The sequence below is a fragment of the Falco cherrug genome, chromosome 10 (assembly GCF_023634085.1).
Source record: "Falco cherrug isolate bFalChe1 chromosome 10, bFalChe1.pri, whole genome shotgun sequence".
NCBI lineage: Eukaryota > Metazoa > Chordata > Aves > Falconiformes > Falconidae > Falco > Falco cherrug.
The window spans coordinates 4541279-4560631 of NC_073706.1; the positions used below are offsets into that span (position 1 = coordinate 4541279).

General features: G+C 40.0%; 1 long non-coding RNA gene across 1 annotated transcript in view; it reads left to right on the forward strand.

The window, feature by feature from the left end:
* Window positions 1-19353, forward strand: part of LOC129737009 (uncharacterized) — a 208567-nt gene that overhangs the window by 151978 nt on the left and 37236 nt on the right. Inside the window, exon 4 of the long non-coding RNA XR_008734310.1 lies at window positions 12267-12365. This is a non-coding gene — a long non-coding RNA (uncharacterized LOC129737009). The remainder of the gene's footprint in view (window positions 1-12266; window positions 12366-19353) is intronic.

Consider the following 19353-nt stretch of genomic DNA (forward strand, 5'->3'; position numbering starts at 1 on the left):
AGCTGACATGGAAAATGAGGCCAACGGTCCTGAATAACAAGGACGGGGAAGACCTTGAAATGTGAGGCTTTAGTGTTGAGAACTCTCAATAAATCAGGGTCATTCATGGAAATCACTACTAAATCCCAAACTACCCTGCCTCTTCTGATCCAAATGTTTGTTTAGTAAGCTGCAGTACAAGAAATACATCCTGAATTATAATGACTTATTCTGTGTGCTCCCACCTCCCTCCCAGTTGTGGCATCCATCTGGGAATCAGATCTTAATTTTCTCTCTCATTTTCTGCCTTCTTATTTCAGGGCTTAAATTATCAGGCAGATCTGCAGAAAATAAAGAATTCAGTATATGCAGATTAATAATTGGATGTGAAAAATGGATATCAAATGTTGAGCAAAAAATCTGCTGGGGATTTGGAAGCCTGTTCCGCGTTAGCGCAGCAGGTGCTGAATGCTTCCTGAGTTATTCTGGAAGAGCCTGCTCTTTTCCACATCATCTGAGAGCACCGAGGCATTTCGCCTTCTTTCGTCTATCAGAATGGGGAGAATTACTTTGTGCTGTTTAGATGAAAACATGCACAAAAGCAACAAAATCAGCCCAGTTAATTACCTATGAAAACTATTGTGCAGCTCTGGGTTTGAGCTGTAGTTTCCAGCAAAACCATGCTCTAGCTAAGTATTTGCGAGAGTTGCAAAGATGCATGCTGGTCTGTAACGGATCCTGCAGGTGACCAGGCAGGTTACCAGCCTTTATGTAGCGGGGACTCTCTTAAAGTTCAAGTGGTTGTGGGGAAAGCCTTTCTCTCCTCATTCTGGGCCACTCTCACTCAATCAGGGCTAAATAGCAGGTTTGCTCACATGTGCTCCCCTCTCCTTTGTAAACACAAAATCCCTTAAATAAATAGCAGCCAGACCTTTTTTTCACTCTTCTGTTTATTAGAAGGACTTAGCTAATCCCTGTGTTTACGAGTAGTAGGGTGTGTCGACCTACAAGCCAAGGGAGTTAATGAAATTCATCTGTTCTCTATTTTCCAGCAGAATTGAAGGGAGGGGGAAGGCCCAACCAACCTTCAGCGTAATGCAGAAATATGACTAACCGTGGTGTCTGCAGGCAGAGACTCAAAAGGGAGTAGCGGGTGGGAGGAGGTGAAGTGGCTGAATGGGAGAAATGAAGGGAAATATTCCCCCTTCAATTAGAGTAATTAAAAAGTAGTAAAAATAAACCACCCAAATGAGAGTCTGCCCAAAACAAAGTCTTAACGTACAGTTATGGTTTAAAGAGTCTGCCGAAGGCCACCGCCATGTGTTGCCACAGCCCTCTTGTGTCTGTCTGACACTAAGCAAATACCAGCCCAGGAATGGGGACGGGGGGGAGCTGGAGGAGCTCGCTCCAGCCAGGGCGGCCGGCGGGCTGAGCCAGGGCATGGCGTTCCTTGGAGCAGGCTGCCCAGCGCCAGGCGCTGTGGCTTTCCCGGGTCCAGCCTTCTGCATGCAGCTACAGTTCAGCACATCAAGTATTAGGAGAAGCTGCTGTAACATTGAGTTGATCCATGGAGGGAATTAAAACCCCTCCGAGAAAGTGGCAACGTCCCATTTGCGTCTGTCTGAAGGTTGCTGCCGCTGTCCATTCTGCTACCGCATGGCTTGTTTGCTCTGCCCTCATGTGTACTATTCCTGTTTGGGTTTTTCCAGTTCAGTGTTTTGTTTACCTTCTTGGTCTTTAATTCCCTAGAAGAACTGGTGGGTGAAATGACTGTTTCGTTGGTGATTCCTCCCTAGTAATTTATTTGTCAGTATAGATGTATTTTGTCACATGAGCTTCACTGCAGCACAGAAGGAGCAGCCGCGTTGAACTTGTGGTACTTTTCCTAGAAGCCTCGGTCCTGATTCCAAATGCATCTCCATTAAATGTGGACAAGTACCCCTGTCAGATTGTGTTGTGTTCTTATGACGTGGAAAGAGAAAGTGGCTGAAGAATGAGTTAGAGTCTTCAAATCTGTAACTGGAGATTTAAAATTATGTGGAAAAATATGGTAATTTAAACTTCTGGGAGATGCATCAATCTTTGTCTGCAATCCAGTCTGTGACTAACAGGCTCAGTGGCAGGAATTTTTGGCATTCCCAGTGCTAAGGTCAGTAGATGATAGTTCTTGGTTGTAATCCCCAAAACACTTCACATAATAATCAGCATGTCCTTCTAAGGAGCTTACAAAAGAGGACAAAACTTTTGACATTTGATCTTTGCAATTCTAAAGGACTAAGATATATAATTCTAAAGATATTAAGTTCTTTGCATTATAAACCATTATAATCTCTAATAAGATGAGACAAATTGGTCAAATCTTTAAGAGGTACCAAGCACCTGGAGCAGTGGTTTGCTTCTGTGCATGGATGGGTGTAGTGCTGCTTTTGCAACTAATAGCAGCCCTTTACTTTGCTTTTTGGCAATTATCTCTGAATTTTTAGTCATTTGCAATAGGAAAACTTAATATGTTGGGGGAAGAGGTGTCTTGAGGGTTGCAGTATTACACAGCTTAGTCTGTGAATTCACAGGGGCAAGAGCTGCCTGCATGTAACCCACTGCAGACAATTCGTTTTTAATGTGGCCGCATCTGCAGCCACGCAAATTCATGACAGCTGCAGTTTTGATAGCTAAACCAAAATACAAATGAGTAATGAGAAATAAATTTATTTTACGCTGGCCATGTTTGAGAATCGACTGCTTTAGACGTGTATGTTTTACAAATGATAAGATAGAGCATGCACATACTCCTCCTCGGGCCAAGTACACTTTCCTATTGAGAGTCTGAAGTGAGGGGACAGGAATGTCCCAGGAAATAAAATAACTATACATGCCACTGCTTTTGGAAAGAGTGGCCAATGCAGACCTTGAGTCTGTCTTTCCCTGGCTGGGGTTAGGCAACAAGTGAGTGTAAAAAGTCCTGATCTTCACAAAGCTCTGCTGTATCATCCGTTAATAATCTGAGCCGGTGGGGAACTGCAGTGTCAGGTTTTGTTTAAACCTAAATCTGTTCCTGTTTGCTGGATGAGCCTGTGTTGTCTCCTGCTGCAACCAGAGCTTGAAAACAGCAACTTTGATTTCTGTGATGTAAATACAAATAAAACGATTTCTGTACGACTTTACAGAAGCATCCAGGTAATCTGCAGGTAAACTAAATAATCTGGTTTTGTTGCTCTAGCTGCCAGCCGTTTCAGCAGAAAAGGCCACTATTATATTGGGCAGAACTAGCTTCTTGCACACCCATTAGGAGGGGGCTGAAGCCCTTTTGTTTGTATTCTGAGAAAATATGTCACATTTAACACTGTGGGATGGACTGCGAAGGCAATACCATGGGAGTCCACGATGCTATGTGCCGAGTCCATTGCAAAAGGTAAAATATGAGAATGACATCCATCTTCATTCTGAGAAATGCAAATTGGGGCTCACTAGGAAATTTTTTTCCAGAGCTTGTCGGTTTAATATAGTAGCAGTGATACCTTAATTGCTGGTCATTTAGGTAGTAATAGAAGTTACTACAAGATATGTGATGAGTAAGGTGACTATAGGTAAACTGATGAAACCCACAGAATAAATAAACTTTTGTTCGTTTTTTGCTTTTTATACAGAGATATCTCACAGCAGTGATGAAGTTATGCTCAGCTTATAACATTCATGTTTCTGAGCCAGCTTTCAAACCTGTGAGTAGTCTGGTAGGTTCCCTGGCATAGAACAGAGGCGAGGATCTGTTACTGGGAGGGAAGAATGGTACTAGTGTAGATGATAAGGAATCTAAATTAAACCATAAGAGAAGAGAGAAGACGACGTTATAATATTTAAAAATGGCAAACTAAATAATATATAATTTACAGAAAATGACAGGGTAATGCTGGGACTATTTTTAAATCAACAGCAAATTAGAATTCAAACCTCTGATAGGTTTAACAGATGGTCTGGATCCTAGAATCCAAAACCCACACACTTCATTTCCCAGTATGTTTAAAACAAAATAATGCTATGCAGCCTTTGCGGAATGTTTCTTGCTATTAAGCTATGTTGAAGATAACTTTTGACCAAGGGGGACTACATGGGGAGTGGAAAAATAGCATAAGCTGGTTCAGTAAGAAAACCCCACAACTCAGTCCCAGGGTGACTGTGGACATGTTACAGGTTCTAGGCAAGGGAGACAAGAGAATTTGGGAAGTCGAATGAATACGATTTCTGACCTGCCCCATGAAGTCTTAACTCATTGTACAGTGAAAACAAGTGAGTGTATCCCCTTTTCCTTAACGTGTCCAAATTTTAGAAAATGTTCTGTCACATCAACAGTAGAGAGAAGTGTTTTGATGTGCATGCATTCATCCTGGAAACATTCATGAAGGTACCCTCGCAACTTTTTGTAGACATGCGGAGAAAAAAGGTTGGGGTTTCCTGAGGAACACAACTACTTACGAAGCAGTAAGCTTCACCTGGAAACCTGTTATTTACTATCTTGTGTTAGTACAGCTACACCATTGCTTCTGCTCATCAAGCCAGTGCACCTTGTGTCTGGGATAACAAAAAAAGTCTTGTGTGGTGGGAAATGATTGGGATGTAGGCAAAAATAATGTATTTTTTCTGGCTTTGTTTTTCCGTTCAAAATACTGTTTTGATAAGACATGAAATACTTGCATATTTCTTGGAAGACATTTGTGGTGGGAGAGGCGTACTGATCAGTGCATGAGATCCATGTTTGTTTTCTTCCTCCACTTCGGGGAAAGGGATGTTGCCTCCTGGGAGAGTACTTTAACCATCACTTGCTGGAAAGTGCTGTGCCTCTCCCCTGCGGACACTGGGGTTTTATTCATAAGGGGTACAAAACTCATTGTCTAACAAAAGCTTTGGACGTCCATCTAGCAAGTGGGACACCTGGGCTGCAATTCTTGGTACACAGCATATTTATTAAGGCAAGGAAGCAAGATCCTACAAAAAAGACTGAGAAATTTCCATACTAACCACCCAGTAAAGCAGGAGATAACGTACAGTCCTGGCTGGTGAGAGTTAACAGTTAATGTTCCTTTAGGTAGACAAGCCCAGATGTCTCCCGTGTTCCTCATGAGCACCTTAACCTAGCAGGGGCTTCTTCAACAGAAATTAGTGTCACCATCTACTATTCTTCCTCTGCATTTGTGAATGTATCCCTAAAAATCTTTCATGCAAATTTGTCATGAGTTTATAAGTAGTTTCGGATCTTTTTTATTTTACCAAATGTGCCAAATGTAAAAAAAAAAAAAATATCTTACTTGTAGGTTTGACTGTAACATAACTGGGAGTCACTTTGAAAAAACAGGACTTTCCTATTATTCACTTACTAATGGTAGCAGTGGCACTAACGGGAAGAGCTGTTTTGTGTTCATCTCAACATTATTTCTTCAGCTGGGATATTCTGTGCTACAAAAGGACTCACCTCAGAACTGCTGATAAAAATGAGAGAGTGTTGTTTATGCCAAGATTTACATTATCATCTGTGACTAGGTGATAGCAGCACTGCTGAGCAAAATCCAGCTTTAAGGATGACCCTCAGTGGCTGAACACGCAATAGGAATGTTTAAAGCAAAAGTTACCACAAACTGTTTTCATCCAGACTGTCTTTGTTTATTTGAACCATTTGGTGAATAACATCTTGTAATGAGAATCTGTGATTGTTTAAGGAAGGCTCAAAACTTGAACTGGTACCTAGCAAAGTTTGATCAAAAACATGATTCAGATACACTAAGTTGCTTTTACCCTACACTGTGAGGTGCCCCTGTAACTAGAAAAATAAAAATGACTCGTGTCATTTCAGAAATGCAAATCTCAGGGTTTTGGTGGTGCTTTCACTGCCTAGGTTAATTTTGTTTTTGTTGTTGATTATGTCCTATAGCCTATAGTTTTATATATATATTCATATTCTTTATTTATTTATATATATAATTAAATATTTTCAATATTTTATATTTTTATATACATATAAATATTTATATATTTTTATTTATATATATTTGGAGAGAACACCAGTGAAAATGAACAAGCTGTTAAGCTAAACAGAAGTTGTCACACTGGATAGTTAAGGTGTTCTGACATATCTGGATTTGGTGCAGAAAAGAAAGCAAAACTGAGGGATGTTTCAGAGCTTTTGTCCTTGTTAAAGCCAGTTGCTATCTGTTTGAAGGAAAGCCTTGTGTTGAAATAAAATTCTTCACTGAATTTCAAACTTTTTCAAGGGTGTAACAGTTTTGATGACATTTTTCTCAGAAAAGATATCTTAGGAAAGGTGGGATATTTTAACTGAAAAGAAAGCATGGTTGATCAGATATTGAGTCAGGCAGAACAAAGGCATGACCCTAAATTTCTGTATCTGTGAAAAATGCTCTGACCACCAGGTTATGCACTGTTCTTGTCTGTAACTCTTGAGGAAAAAATGCAGAATGTCCTTTTTCTCCACTGCACAACTAGCTTGATATATATATTTTTTTCTTTGAATCTCAGTTTTCTGCAGGACAGGGAAACTTTGCAGCCCATTATCAGTATTTCCTTTTGGCAGCCTGACACCATTTTTGTAGAAATGAAATGGAGAACCATATACATATTTTTTTGTTGTGGAGGTGAAGGGAGGTGTGCATGTATGTGTGTAGGCTTTATGCACTCACTAGTTGAACAGCTACAAATTCTTATTTCATTTTAGTGTACACTAAAGGTGCCAGGAGCCAGAAATCTTGTGTTTGTCTGTGTGCTAGACATAGTTTGGGTAGCAGCAGCAGCACAGCACTCTTGCTCCTCAGCTTCCTCCATTAAATTACTTTTTTTTTCCCCCCCATCAAAAAAAAATGTTTTATTGTCAGGTATCTAATCTTTATTCACTGACATCTTTGCTCAAAATGCTCTTAGTACCCATTTTGGTGAGTCCCTAACTGGCAGTGCCACTGCTGAATCACTAAGTAAGAAATTAGGAATTGCCTCAGCAAATCGGATCCATAAACCTTCTAGCCCAATATCCTGCCTCCATCAGTAGCCAGCCAAGACACTTCAGAAGAAACCCTACATGATACCCTATAATGTGGAATTGCATTTTGCATGTGGGGTATTTTTATCTCAGGCAGTTAATACTTGGCATGTGCCCAACCATATTTTTATCTTTTTGTTGTAACTTATTGTTTTGATTAGCAATGCCAATGACTAATCCTTTTTGGATCTTTATAAATACTTATATCAGTGATATTTTATATGAGGCAATCAGCTCCATAACTTGGTTGTGGTCTGCATATGAAACAGAATGTCTTCTTTTTTTTTTTATTATTGGTTTTGAATTTGTTTTCATTCATCTTTACCTGATGTTCCTTTGTTTCTGTGTTATAAGGGTAAAAAAGAACACATGCGCTATGCTTTCTGCTGCTCGCTCTTCCTGATCTTCTCAGTAAATCAAGTCTTTTCACCAATATCATATGGAAGTCTTTCCCTGAATCTAAAACCTTTCCTTGTCCATTCTTTGGCTGCTTATTTCCGCTACATCTGGTTTTGAAATGGAGTGAGGAGTGAACATAGCCATCCAAGGAAGGGTGTGCCATCAATTTACTGAATGTTATTAATATCGCTATTTGCAGATTGTTCCAAAAATTGACTTATTTTCAAAATTCTACTGAAATGGGTATGTGGGGAGCACAATGCGAATTTCAAATATTATGAAATTATTTAGAGATATTTTTCAGCGTTATTTTAATAACCTTTGTTTTCATTGGCGACTCGGCTTGATATCACCAGAGAAATCATATACTCTTCCCCAGGGGTGTGCTGGATGCAGAGGTATAATGGCAGAAATTAGTCAGAAATAATTGCAGAGACAAAATAATTCCATCTCTGCCTATTAAGATGCAAAAAACTATGGACTGGATCCTTGGCTGGTATGCCATGATTGGCATGATGCCACTTTACACCAGTGAGGGAACTGGCCCGCTACCTCAGTAATCCTCATTCGGGAGATAGCCAGTCACACAAATGCTGGTGGCTTCGGTTAGTGACAGAAACCTGGCTGCTTTTCCAGCTGGAGGGAATGTGGGATTCGTGAAACTTTAGGAGGGTTGTGGCAAGAGTTGCCCTGAGATTGCTGATTCCATTCCTGCTTTTTGTTTTGTTTTAGTTGGCTTGCTAGGATTGTTTTCACTCTTTGCCAGGTGCAGAGTTGAATGGCAGGCCACACTCAAAAGCTCTTCTTTCACAAATCCACCCACGCTACAGATTTCTGTGTTCGTCACGTTCTGTGACATGTAGCTCTTGGAAATATGCAACTTGGAAATAGTATCTTTGAATTTGAGTGTGCTTGGACTAGTAAAAGATAGATTTTAAACTGTCCAGAAAGGGCAGGAAGAGAAAACTATAAGAAAATAACTGGGAAACTTAGATTCCCTTAGAGTGGAACTGAACTGGAACATTTGATCCAAATCCTACAAATTTTGAAGATTCAGACCCACATATGAGAGACCATGCTCATGTTGAAAATAAAGATGAGCCATGGTGCCAAATAAAGATACCTTCTGGGATTTCAATCAGATTTTGAATTCCCCACAACTATGTGTCTTGGTCCTGGCATTCAGTTGTGTGTGCTTGCTCTTGTCTAGCTGCCTTACCCTCCAACCTTTGAGATTTGTTATACATTTGCTTCCAGTGATGCCGTTTTGTCTGCAGGCAGCAAGCAAACCCCGCTCACTGTATCCAGCGCAGGGTGAAGTTCCCATCCGAGTTCATAAAAAATGTACACAGTGAGCTGAAGCATGAACAGTCGATTTTCTACCAAGAAATACTTTGGGGATAGAGGAAACAAAAGAAGAGCTGGATCTGTTCTATTTGGATTAATAAAAATCTGATTTAACCATCCAAATTTGGGATAGTTCTCTGGCAGGATATGATCTTCTCCTTTGTACTTACTTTACACCAGGTTGAGTCCATTGGCTTTGCAGTAACTTCCCTAGAGTTTGCATTGAAAGTATGTTAGAGTAGAAAACAAGCAATTATTTTCAATCTAACATGATGAAAATAAGAAATTAAAGACAGAATCAAGAAAATTATGGGGCAAAAAGGAAGGCTGATAGTTTGGGGGATTTCACGATGTTTGGAACAAGATTCAGTACTTCAGTGAACATAAATTGCTACCACTTAGTTGCTACTACCATTACCACTCCAGAGGGTAAGAATCAGTAGACGTTTACTGGAAACTGGATCGAATCCAGTGTGTCCTTATCAAAGAAAAAAAAAAAAAAAAAAAAAAAAAGGCAAGCAGAAACCACAATTTCAGTGAGGCCTGATCCTCTGTAGGTTGATATTTTGGCACAGATCCTGATGCTGCCTTTACTTCCAGTTTATTTTCATGGTGACTGTCTCCAAATAGCAGAAGAAGGGAGACAGACTTGGGAGGCTATACTTTATTCAGCAGCATTTATTTATAGCATTTGCTATATATCTTAAACTGTTTGAGATTGTCCTGCTTCAGCCTTTCTTCTTATAATCTAGTAGAAAATAGCCTAGTGGGAGTCTTTTAATATTACCCTTTTGCCTGTAGCTTTCTGATTTTGATTATGCATTGCATCGTGGGTGAAATTTGGGTTAAAGATAATTGTAAATATGGTATTGATATTAAATGATGTTTTCCCAACATTGCAATAATGCTTGTTTTGTTTGCTGGAGAGTTTATTACTTTTTGATCAATAGCATGTGAGATTTGTGAGGGAAATTAGCATAGTGAATAACAATTAGGAGAAAAATCAATGGCATTCAGACAAATAAGTGACTTGAAAAAGTCCCATAGGCACACATACACTCACACAGATTCTTTAAAGTGTAATACATCTCATTTCTAATTCTAGAAGAGGAGAGAGCTATTTGGACCAGAACTGAAACTGATGGCAGTATAATTGAAGTACTGTAGGGCTATTTGTTGCTATTTAGTGTTTCTAATAGCTTGAATGTATGACTGCTTCATTCACTGGCTCTACAAACTTCCTTTGACTTCTGTCATGGTTTTTTCTGTAGTCCATACCAGTTTACTTTCTTGAAGTTACCCACACCATGTATTTTTCGTGTTGCTTAATATACTTGCTTTTCCCCTTCACGCAGGAAGTTCCAGCTGCCTTACAAGAACCAGGAGGGCTTCAAATGAGATAAGACATTGAAAAACTTCAAAATGAAGCGGTACAGGTTGCTCTTCAGAAAAGATTTGAGCTATGCAATTCTTTGTCACAGCATGTCACAGATCCTAAAAAGTTCACATGGGCTCCAAAACTCCTAGATTTTTTCATGGAAGAAAAGTCTAAATAGGGCTATTAAACACAACAAAATCCTCCTGGCTAAGGATGCGCGTGTTCTGCACACAGTCGGGACCTTAGAGTACTTTGATTCTCTAGAATCAGCAACACTGCCTGCCTTCTCCTGCTTCTAGTGCTCTTCCCTGAACTCTTCCTGACAGACCCATGGCCTAACGAGTGCATTAACTTCTTTATTTTGAACCTACAGCTAGACTTTTTTTTCTTCTGCTCTAGGTCTGGTAACAGCAAGACTGATGTGAGGAGGGATTGTGCTCTATTTGGTGCTGCGAGTTAGTCTCTCTCACTCTTCTGGCTTCTTCTACCTTACGGCAACCATGCTGTTAGTTGCAGGAAGGTTTTATGGCTTGAACGTTCTCTTTAAAAGAGTTTGTTGCATAGCTGCATGAGAGAGATCTGAGTGTCCCTCCTGTAAGAAGGCAGGCTTTCCTAGTTCTCAGGTCCTTAGGACCTTTCAGAGTATAACGTGCATGCTGAATCTTGGTGAGGCTTTGCTAAAGAAGCCAATGGTGATTACAACCCGGTTTAAGTGCACTCTTTTGTGGAAAACTGGGAGATGGTGGCAGCTTCTCAGAGGTGCAGCACAACCCTAAGAGGGAAAGGTTGTTTTTCTCCTGTCTATAATGGGAAGGATGTTTGAGCCCAGGAAGAAGCAGGATGGCAGGAGACTCAAGACAGCCATCTGTGGGAAGCAGAAGTTCTTTTATGGGTTGATGTGGTCTTTTCATGCAAGAAAAGTGGCTGTGAGTTTCCTCACACTGATGCCAAGCAGGTGAAATAATGATGCTAAAAGATCAAGAGAAAGATCAAAAGCAGTTCTTCTGGCTCTGAACATAAGCTAGAAGAATGGCATTTTATCTTTGGACCTTGAATAATACAGAATTTGGGCTTCTTGACTTGAAGAGCCAACACTGTTACTTCACAGTGAAATGGAAAATCTAGTCCATGGTCACTGATGATGTGGTGGTGTGTGACTTCAAATCCTGTAGAAAGCAGCTGAGAAATAAAGCTGAAGGCAGTAGGAGGGATCTAACAGGGTGTTTGGATCACAAAAAAAGCTGGAGGAGTGGATGCAAAAGAAGAGAGGGCAAATCTGTGAATAGCAATCTTGGTGTTTAATTGGGTGCTCTCGGAGGCCAAGTGTCTTTGTGTTTGGATGATCATGTGCTGAACTGGATCAACCAAGGCTCTCGGAGAGATGCAGCTGTGCCAGCTCTGTTCGTTACTAGAAGACTCAGCCATGAGAAAATAGGTGAAGCTCCCTAATTTACTTAGCCTAAACTCCCAAACAGCTACTGCCTGCATGAAATGAATTTCAGTCTCTACTGCCTTGAACCAAATTCATAATTGTGGCAACTTTAGCACATCTTTCACATAGTCCCCTTTTATCACCCAACATGTCTCTTTTTTCCTGAAGGAAAATTGATTCTGTGTATACAGCTGGGATGGGTAGCCACTACTTTTTCTTTTTTTGGATTGAGATTTGTTTGCATGCACACTACATAGATCTGAGCACGCTCCTCTCCTGCAGTCCTATTCAGGAATCAATGTTTAGAATAATGGCTCTGCTTTCCTCTGAATTGAGCTGGTTAATAACTATTGCTGGGGAAATCAATCAGCTCTATGATATCTTATTACTTACGCTAATTTAATCACAAGGAATGGGTCATTGCTTCAGTTCAGAGTGCAAAATGAGTGTGTGTGGATATGAAAGTTTATAGAGAAAGAAGTGACACACAAGGGCTAGAAATGGCATAGACATTCCCAAGGCTGTAGGATGGAGGTTAGAGAGAAAAATCACATGCACTCTCTATAGTTCCTGGTAATCTATAGGTTATAGATCCATTTTTCATGTTGTTTTCATGTTCCAAAGAATCTGATAGGTGGAGATACATGAGAGCTTTTCCTTTTTATCCCTTCTCCATTTTCTCTGTGCCTACACAGGCTAAAAGGGAAGGATCATCAAGAGAGACAAACAGAAAAGACACAACTTCCTTCAAGGACTTCTGAGCCCGTTTCTAGTTCTTGCCACCCAAGAAAAAGGTAAATGCAAAGGAACTGTTCATGTGTTGAGTGTGTAATTAAAAAGAAGAAAACAGCGTGTGAATATGGTGTCTGAAGAGATAAGCTTAAATTACAAAATTTACAAATTCAGCCTTGCAAGGATTGTCATAACATTTTCAAGCTCTTGTCTAAATTCTGTTTCCTATATACATGGTTATGTTACGTAGAACCTTCCTTATATCCACTTGTTCCTAGTGGAGAGTACTACTTTTGTCTGTCACTACAGAAAGTAGACTAAAATAAATTTCTATGTACTGAGCTGTATCTCTACTGTAAAAAAATTTCTCAAAAGAAGTCTTTCATTCAGAGAGGTTAAAAAAAAAAAAAGAAAAAGAAAAAAGAAAAAAAATAAGTATCTGTTTTCTAATATAACCAAGTGTTGAGTTCCAGAACCTAAACAAAAGCCAAATATATTGTGTAGCTGTGTTGACAGTCATGTACCTCCCTGATTTTTGTTTAGGTACTTTTTTTAAGTAGCTCGAGTTCTTGCAGCTGTAGGTTTTACTCAGATCCTGTTGGCTTTGTATGGTTTCCCCTCCAGAATGAGAGTGCAGATAAGATTCTTTACAGACTTTCAGATGGATAGTACCTGTTCTGGAGCAAAGGCTTTCCAATGTTCCAGTATATTGTAAAAAACAGTTCATGTTGGAGGAAAGCAAGTGAATAGCATTTAGCAAAGTCTTAAATAGAACATTGTTTTGGGTAGACAAAACCAGATGTGATTTTAAAAGTACTGGCTGCTCATGCTTAATCCTTCAGGAATTACTGTCTGAAATAGTGGAATTGTTTTTAGAGTTGGTCCTTTTCTAGGGGGGGAAAAAAAGAATCAAAACCTGATCCACCACATTATAAACACGTCAGACAGTTACTGAATCTCTCCATGCAAACAGCACCACTTTTCTAACAAATAGATCTTGGGCACTGATAGAAAAATAGAAAGCACTAGAGCTAACCGCTGCACTGCTATCTAATTCACTTTATTAACTAGGTAATGGACTAAAGCCATCGTGGTCTAATTGAATAAATAAAAACATTAAAACTGTGAATTAAAGTAACTACATTTTGATGGTTTTGGGTTATTCGTATTGCTTCCAAATGTTATTTTTAATCCAAATGCTGCTGGACACATCTCCTTGTGCCCCAGGGACAGTACATAGTATGTTATTGGCCTCTATTTTTGTACCCCATTTACTTCACATTCACACTGCTTCCACTTGATCATTTCCTAGCAAGATTTAATAACGTAAAAAGAAAAAAAAAATAAAAATCAAAGAATGAGGGAAATGTCAAATGGCTTTAAAATGAATACTGAAATTTATGTTTCTAGTGTTAGGTATCTCTAGAAGTCCTGTGACTAATGTAAAAATATTTTTGGAAGTGCTTACATTTAGCCAAACTCAGCTTCTAAGGAATTTGATGGGGATTCTTCTGCAGACTTAGAAACAGTTTGGCTGATGCAGAGGTATTTTGAAATGTCTGTCCTAAGCTTATTTTTCATCAACTGCAGCATTTGTTGCAATTATACTAAATGCATTTTGGTAAAGGTTTAGTCTGATCGTACAAGACTCCTCCATAAATTGTTATCTAGTTTCGTCCATCCAACACACTGGTGGTCCTTCAGAGCTCTGTTACTATTGTGCATCTGCTGAATCCTCTTGCATCCTGTTGCTTGGGGATTCCACGTTAACACCAGGTTCGTTCTGGTCGTTGCATTGTGTTAGACAGCTGAAAAATATATTAACTTTGATCTTCCAGGGGGTCGATTTCTACAGTTGCTGCAGACATGCTTTTTCATCAGCCAGAGGGAGGTTGTAAGTGGGAGGAGAGTGCTTTCAAGACTTGCTTTGTGAAGCTGTAGCCTGAACTGTGACTTGAAACTTTCTAAGATTTCTTTTTCTCTCCCGAGAAGATTACATGGCTTTATTACACCCTTTTCTTCTTCAGTTAGTAATGAACTGGGCAGGCAGTAGTAATAACCTCTCCTCTTGATCTAAATGTGCCATTCTTTTTACAGCAAGAGGAGCAAGCGCTCATAGTCCGGGGCTTGTTTTCATTGGCAAAGGTGGAAAGCTAGAGAAACTGTAACTGTTCTAGGTTTACACCCATTTACACAGCGATATAAGTTATCCCTTTATGTAGTTATGTCTACAATGGTAAAAGCCTGTTTGCTGGCATAACCGTGGCCCATGGTTATGGTTTGTGTTGCCCTCTTGCTTCTGTGGAAGGAGCAGTTTGAGGGCACAGGTCAAGATTTCTCCAGCCCCAAGGATGCTTGACCTGTGAGGGAGTTAGTCCTCAGAATATGCAAATTGGTTAATCCTGGGTTTTAATTACTCTTTTTCTCTTTTGGGTAAACAAAGTGGGCAGCCCTGTGTTTATCAGTTTGCAAATATCACTAAAAGAACATAACCGAGTGCTTCAAAAAACCAACCAACCAGGAAAAAAAAAAAAAAAGAAGACGACAAAAACGCTGGAATAAATACATTACTTTTGTGTGAAGCAAGAACATAAAATTGTACCCAAAGGAAAGCCCTTAGTCTGTAACCTATTACACTCCTGAAATACTCCAATGCCTCTATTAAGTTTATTAATGAGGACTGTGAGATTCTTAACAGGAATGCTGGCACTGCCATTCTGGTCTGTTGCTTTACAGTTTGGGGGAAAGACTAATAATAGAGATGATTAATTGTAGGGCAGGGGTCCATGGAAGTTTTGGGGCAGGGAAATAGGTTTGTTTCTTTTTTTTTTTTTTTTAAATCTAATTAATTCTATATCACCTGTTATATAAGAGACTCCTGATATCAGCAGTGTCAGAAATCAGGGCCTGATCCTACTTCGCACTGAAATCGATGGGAGTTTTGTCATTGATGGAGCAGCTGAGCAAGTAACTTGCAAGAATTCATTTATTCAACAAATCTGGCTGCTGCTTCTGCTTATCTCTATTGATTGTACTCATGCCCAATCAGGTTCGCAGCATTAGCTGCATTACTTTACAATAACAGGGTAATTCACTTGGGGCATGTTCCTACCGAGTCCTAGAATCCACACAAAGGTAAACAAAAGGTTTATCCCATGCAAAGATGCCTTTAGTTTTTTCAGGGGTAGGTCCCTCCTTTGTTAGTCACATATCTCAAGGAACCGTGTTCCCTTTTTGGAGTTGCCAGACTGAAAACAGAACGGTGAAGCAACTTGAGGATGTTTAAGCTAGTACAATGGAAAGATCGTGCAGCAACAACTATAAACTAGGGAAACCTAGTTTCAGATTTCAGTTCTGCCGCAGGCTTCTCTGCCACCTTCTGAGGCTGTCATCTGACCAATGGGCCTCAGGTGGCCCTTCCTTACGGGGTGTGATGGGGGAGCACAGAGTCACCACAGGCAGCAACAGTGGCTTGGTCCTATGGAGAAGACTTGGACGGGCAGTGTGGGCAGGTGCGTGCTCTCCTGCACTGCTGGGCTGCTGTTGCTCTGCCCCTGGCTGCTATGGACGTCTGTAGTCAGGCAAGGGGAGCAGCAGGAGTGCCATCGAGGGTGCTGTGGGCAGTGCTGCTCCCTGTGTCTGACAGCCTAGTAGTATGCATGCTTGGAAATGGGGGAAGAACGTTGTTTTCGGTTTGCTAAGTGCTCGTCATAAACTACAAAGACTTAAAAAAAAGCAAACATTGAAATGTCTTCAGTGAAACCTTTTCAGAAAAATGGAGTTCTGACCTGGACCTGTATGTTGTTGAGTGTACTCAGTCGAGAGCCAAACACTCCTGCCTCCCTGTGGGAGCAGGCTTTGTGCCCCCCTCTTGTGTCCAGCAGGAGTGGAAGAGCAGGTTTGGAAAAGATAGAACATCCATGACTATAGCTGTGGTTGGTTTGCCAAGTTTAGCACAACACAACCTTTAGCTCCAGACTCTTGCCTGGGCTGTGGGCCTGAAATCCTTGATTACTACTGCTTGTTTTAATTTTTCCCTTTCTATTCTGCTGACACCCTAAAGTTTTTGTTCTCTGAATTCCTTCTCCACTTTCTAAGACTTATGATCACAGAAGGTGAAGCAACTTGATTATTAACCACTTGTTTACCTTGCACTGCAAATGTAATGTAAATATTTATCTCCTGGCCAATTCTTTTTTCATCATGTCGTTCAAATTTTCCTCTGTTCAGGTTTCATTATATGCCCAGGCAAGTTATATACTAGATTGTAGGGGTCATCCCTCTGGAGTTTAACAGAGGGATGGTGATGGTGGAGCAGGCTTTTGACATGCCTAAAGAAATCCAGAGTTCTTTCCAGGTGATGGAGTTCAGTTCTATAGCAGTAACTGATCTGGAGAACTCTAGGAGCCACCCAGGGTGCATTAAATATATGAGTCCTGTGATACAAATCTGCATGAAATGGCAAGCAAGCAAGTTGTATAAACTTGCAATGGATCCTGTGACAGCATCAGGTAGATATTAGGTTGCGGCTGTTTGGTTGTCTTAGTTGCTGGATTATCCACTGGGTGGTCAGCATTTAGAACAAATCTGGGTCTGGTCCACCTTAGTGCTGTGCTTCTTATGGAAGGGAGGGAGCTGTAGCTGTTCACTGCTACTGAGATAACCAGACACCTCTGGTTCTCCCTGACAGTTTTCCTTCCAGGTCAGACCTTTCCTGGATACCCTCTAAGTCTGCATTGATAAAAACTGGCTCTGTTGAACAGCAAAGCACGAGGAACAGATTCTGCTTTGTTGTTTTCCCGTGTGGTCATGAAGAGGGAATGCTGAAATTATTAAACCTTTTACTTTTAATTCAAAGATTACTTTTGCTGATATTGTTATAATTCCTTCTCTTTCAACCACGTCCCCCATTTTTTTTTTAAATTATTTGAAGAAAAGCAGAGCTAAGACATGATTTAGGACCAGTCCAACCTCTGTGGCTTCCTTTCGCGTAAAGAAGCGGAGTGCAAGATTCTGTGCAAACAGCTTTCTATTTATGTATATAAACTGCTTGATGGAGACCTTGATCCTGCAAAGAGCTCTGTGTATAACCCAGTGAAGCACAAGATTCCTGCAGAAGGCAGTGCTTATAAATACAGTTTACAGCCTTGCTTGCATTAGAAAACCATGCGACTGTAAATGCACTGTTCTAGTTTTAAGTCCTGAATCCTCTACAGGTACAGTTATATAAGGTTGCTTTCTGAAGTTGTGTTCAAATCTGTGTTCATAGTGACTTAATTACACCAGAGAAAGTGATATTTATACAACTATCTTCATTACATACATACATCTGAATCTTCATTAAAATTTTTATCAGTATAACTTAACAGGTTTAAAAGAAAATATGGAATAACACAGACCTGAATACTGTATCCTTAGTCAATGTTTTTATCAGTAAAATCTAAATATACGTAGATGAGACTGAATACCAACAGTGCATTTCACAGTTAATTCCCAAGTACGTTGCATTTCAGTGTAGTAAAAGCAGTTGGTGAATGTGCATTAGAAACAGAAGTTGATTAATTTTTGCTTTTATAAATGTTTGTTCTGTAATTTAATCAAATTTATTGTTTTGCTTTAAAAAAGTGTTCCAACAGCTCTAGGTACTTTTTGGTTTACTCAGTCACCCAGGCAGACTTTGTAGGGCATAGTCTTTGCTGTTCTTAAATAAACAGCAGTTATAATCATACTTTGCCTAACTTAGCATTCCCCAAAGTGCCTGTTCTTCTAGTGACGGGGCTGTTGGGGAGGTTACCCAAGTGATTATTGTCCCTCTGCCTGTTCGCATGCAGCATTATTAGTAGGCTTGTGAAACACCTCCTTGGAATGAAATCTGCTTTCGTATGGCATTTGCTCATAGGAAATCCAGCTCCTGAAAAACCTGCTCAGCTGAATTCAAGATTCAAAAGGCTTTGGACTCTTGATGAAGGCAAGAATTGAACATTAAAACAGAATTTGAAAGATAAGTTAAACTAAGTTTGTTTGCTTGTCAGCTGGTTCCTTGAGTCACTTCTCTGTCATCAGCAGAATAATGCATGAAAAACGTCCTGGAAATGGGAGCCGTTCATTTCTGCTGGGGATTGCTGCGTTGTGCTGCTGTGTCAAGTTTCCAGATGTCACTGACTTCACAAAGCAGCACAGATGGAAACAAATGACAGCTCCCCTTTTTTGCCTTGTGTTCTTGCAGAAGTTTATTAGATAAGAAATAGGTGACTGGAACACATTGGCAAGTGGGGAATAATCATTAATTATATATTAATTGTACTCACAAATAGCAGTTGATCGTTGGTGGAATGCATGACTATTCCTCAAGTTGTTGCTTAGTATATTTTTTGCATATTTTGCATGAATTGTGACAGAAGGTTTTTTTCGGAATTGATGTACAAATGTAGTGTGTGAACAGGAAGATGAATATGTCTCAAGAGATTTCTAGGCAAAGGGCCTTGGGTCAGGTTAATGGAAAAAGGATGGCACTGGCTTTAGCCCACAGAGCCGAAATTGTGCAAGGCAGGCTGAGGGATGTTCTGCATTTCTTTTGACTATTAGTAGAAACTGAATCTCCAGCAAATTGAGGCTACTCTTCAAAATACTCACTGAAATTAATAAGAAGGATATACACTGGGGGAAGATACACTTTCTCCTTCTTTATTTCACATATATTTTAAAAATTATTCTCTCTTTTAATTCCTCCCCCTCTTTGGTTTCATTGCATAAATTTTATTTCAGAGGAACTGGACTGATACAATAAAAGTTGTTGGGGAGGGAGTGTTAGTATTATCCTTAAATTTCATGTGCCAATTACAAGCACATCTACAATATGAAGAGAGGAGAGCGAGCTAGTAGACTGGAAGACCAGAACTGCTTTCGGATCAATAGATGAGCTGACATTGAGGCTAGAGGACTGATAGAAGTAGTGGAAAGGATAGACATATTTGGCAGATTTCTGAAGACATTCAATAGCAACACTGAGATGGAGCTGATAAATCAATAGCTCTTTGGGCAGATTAGATT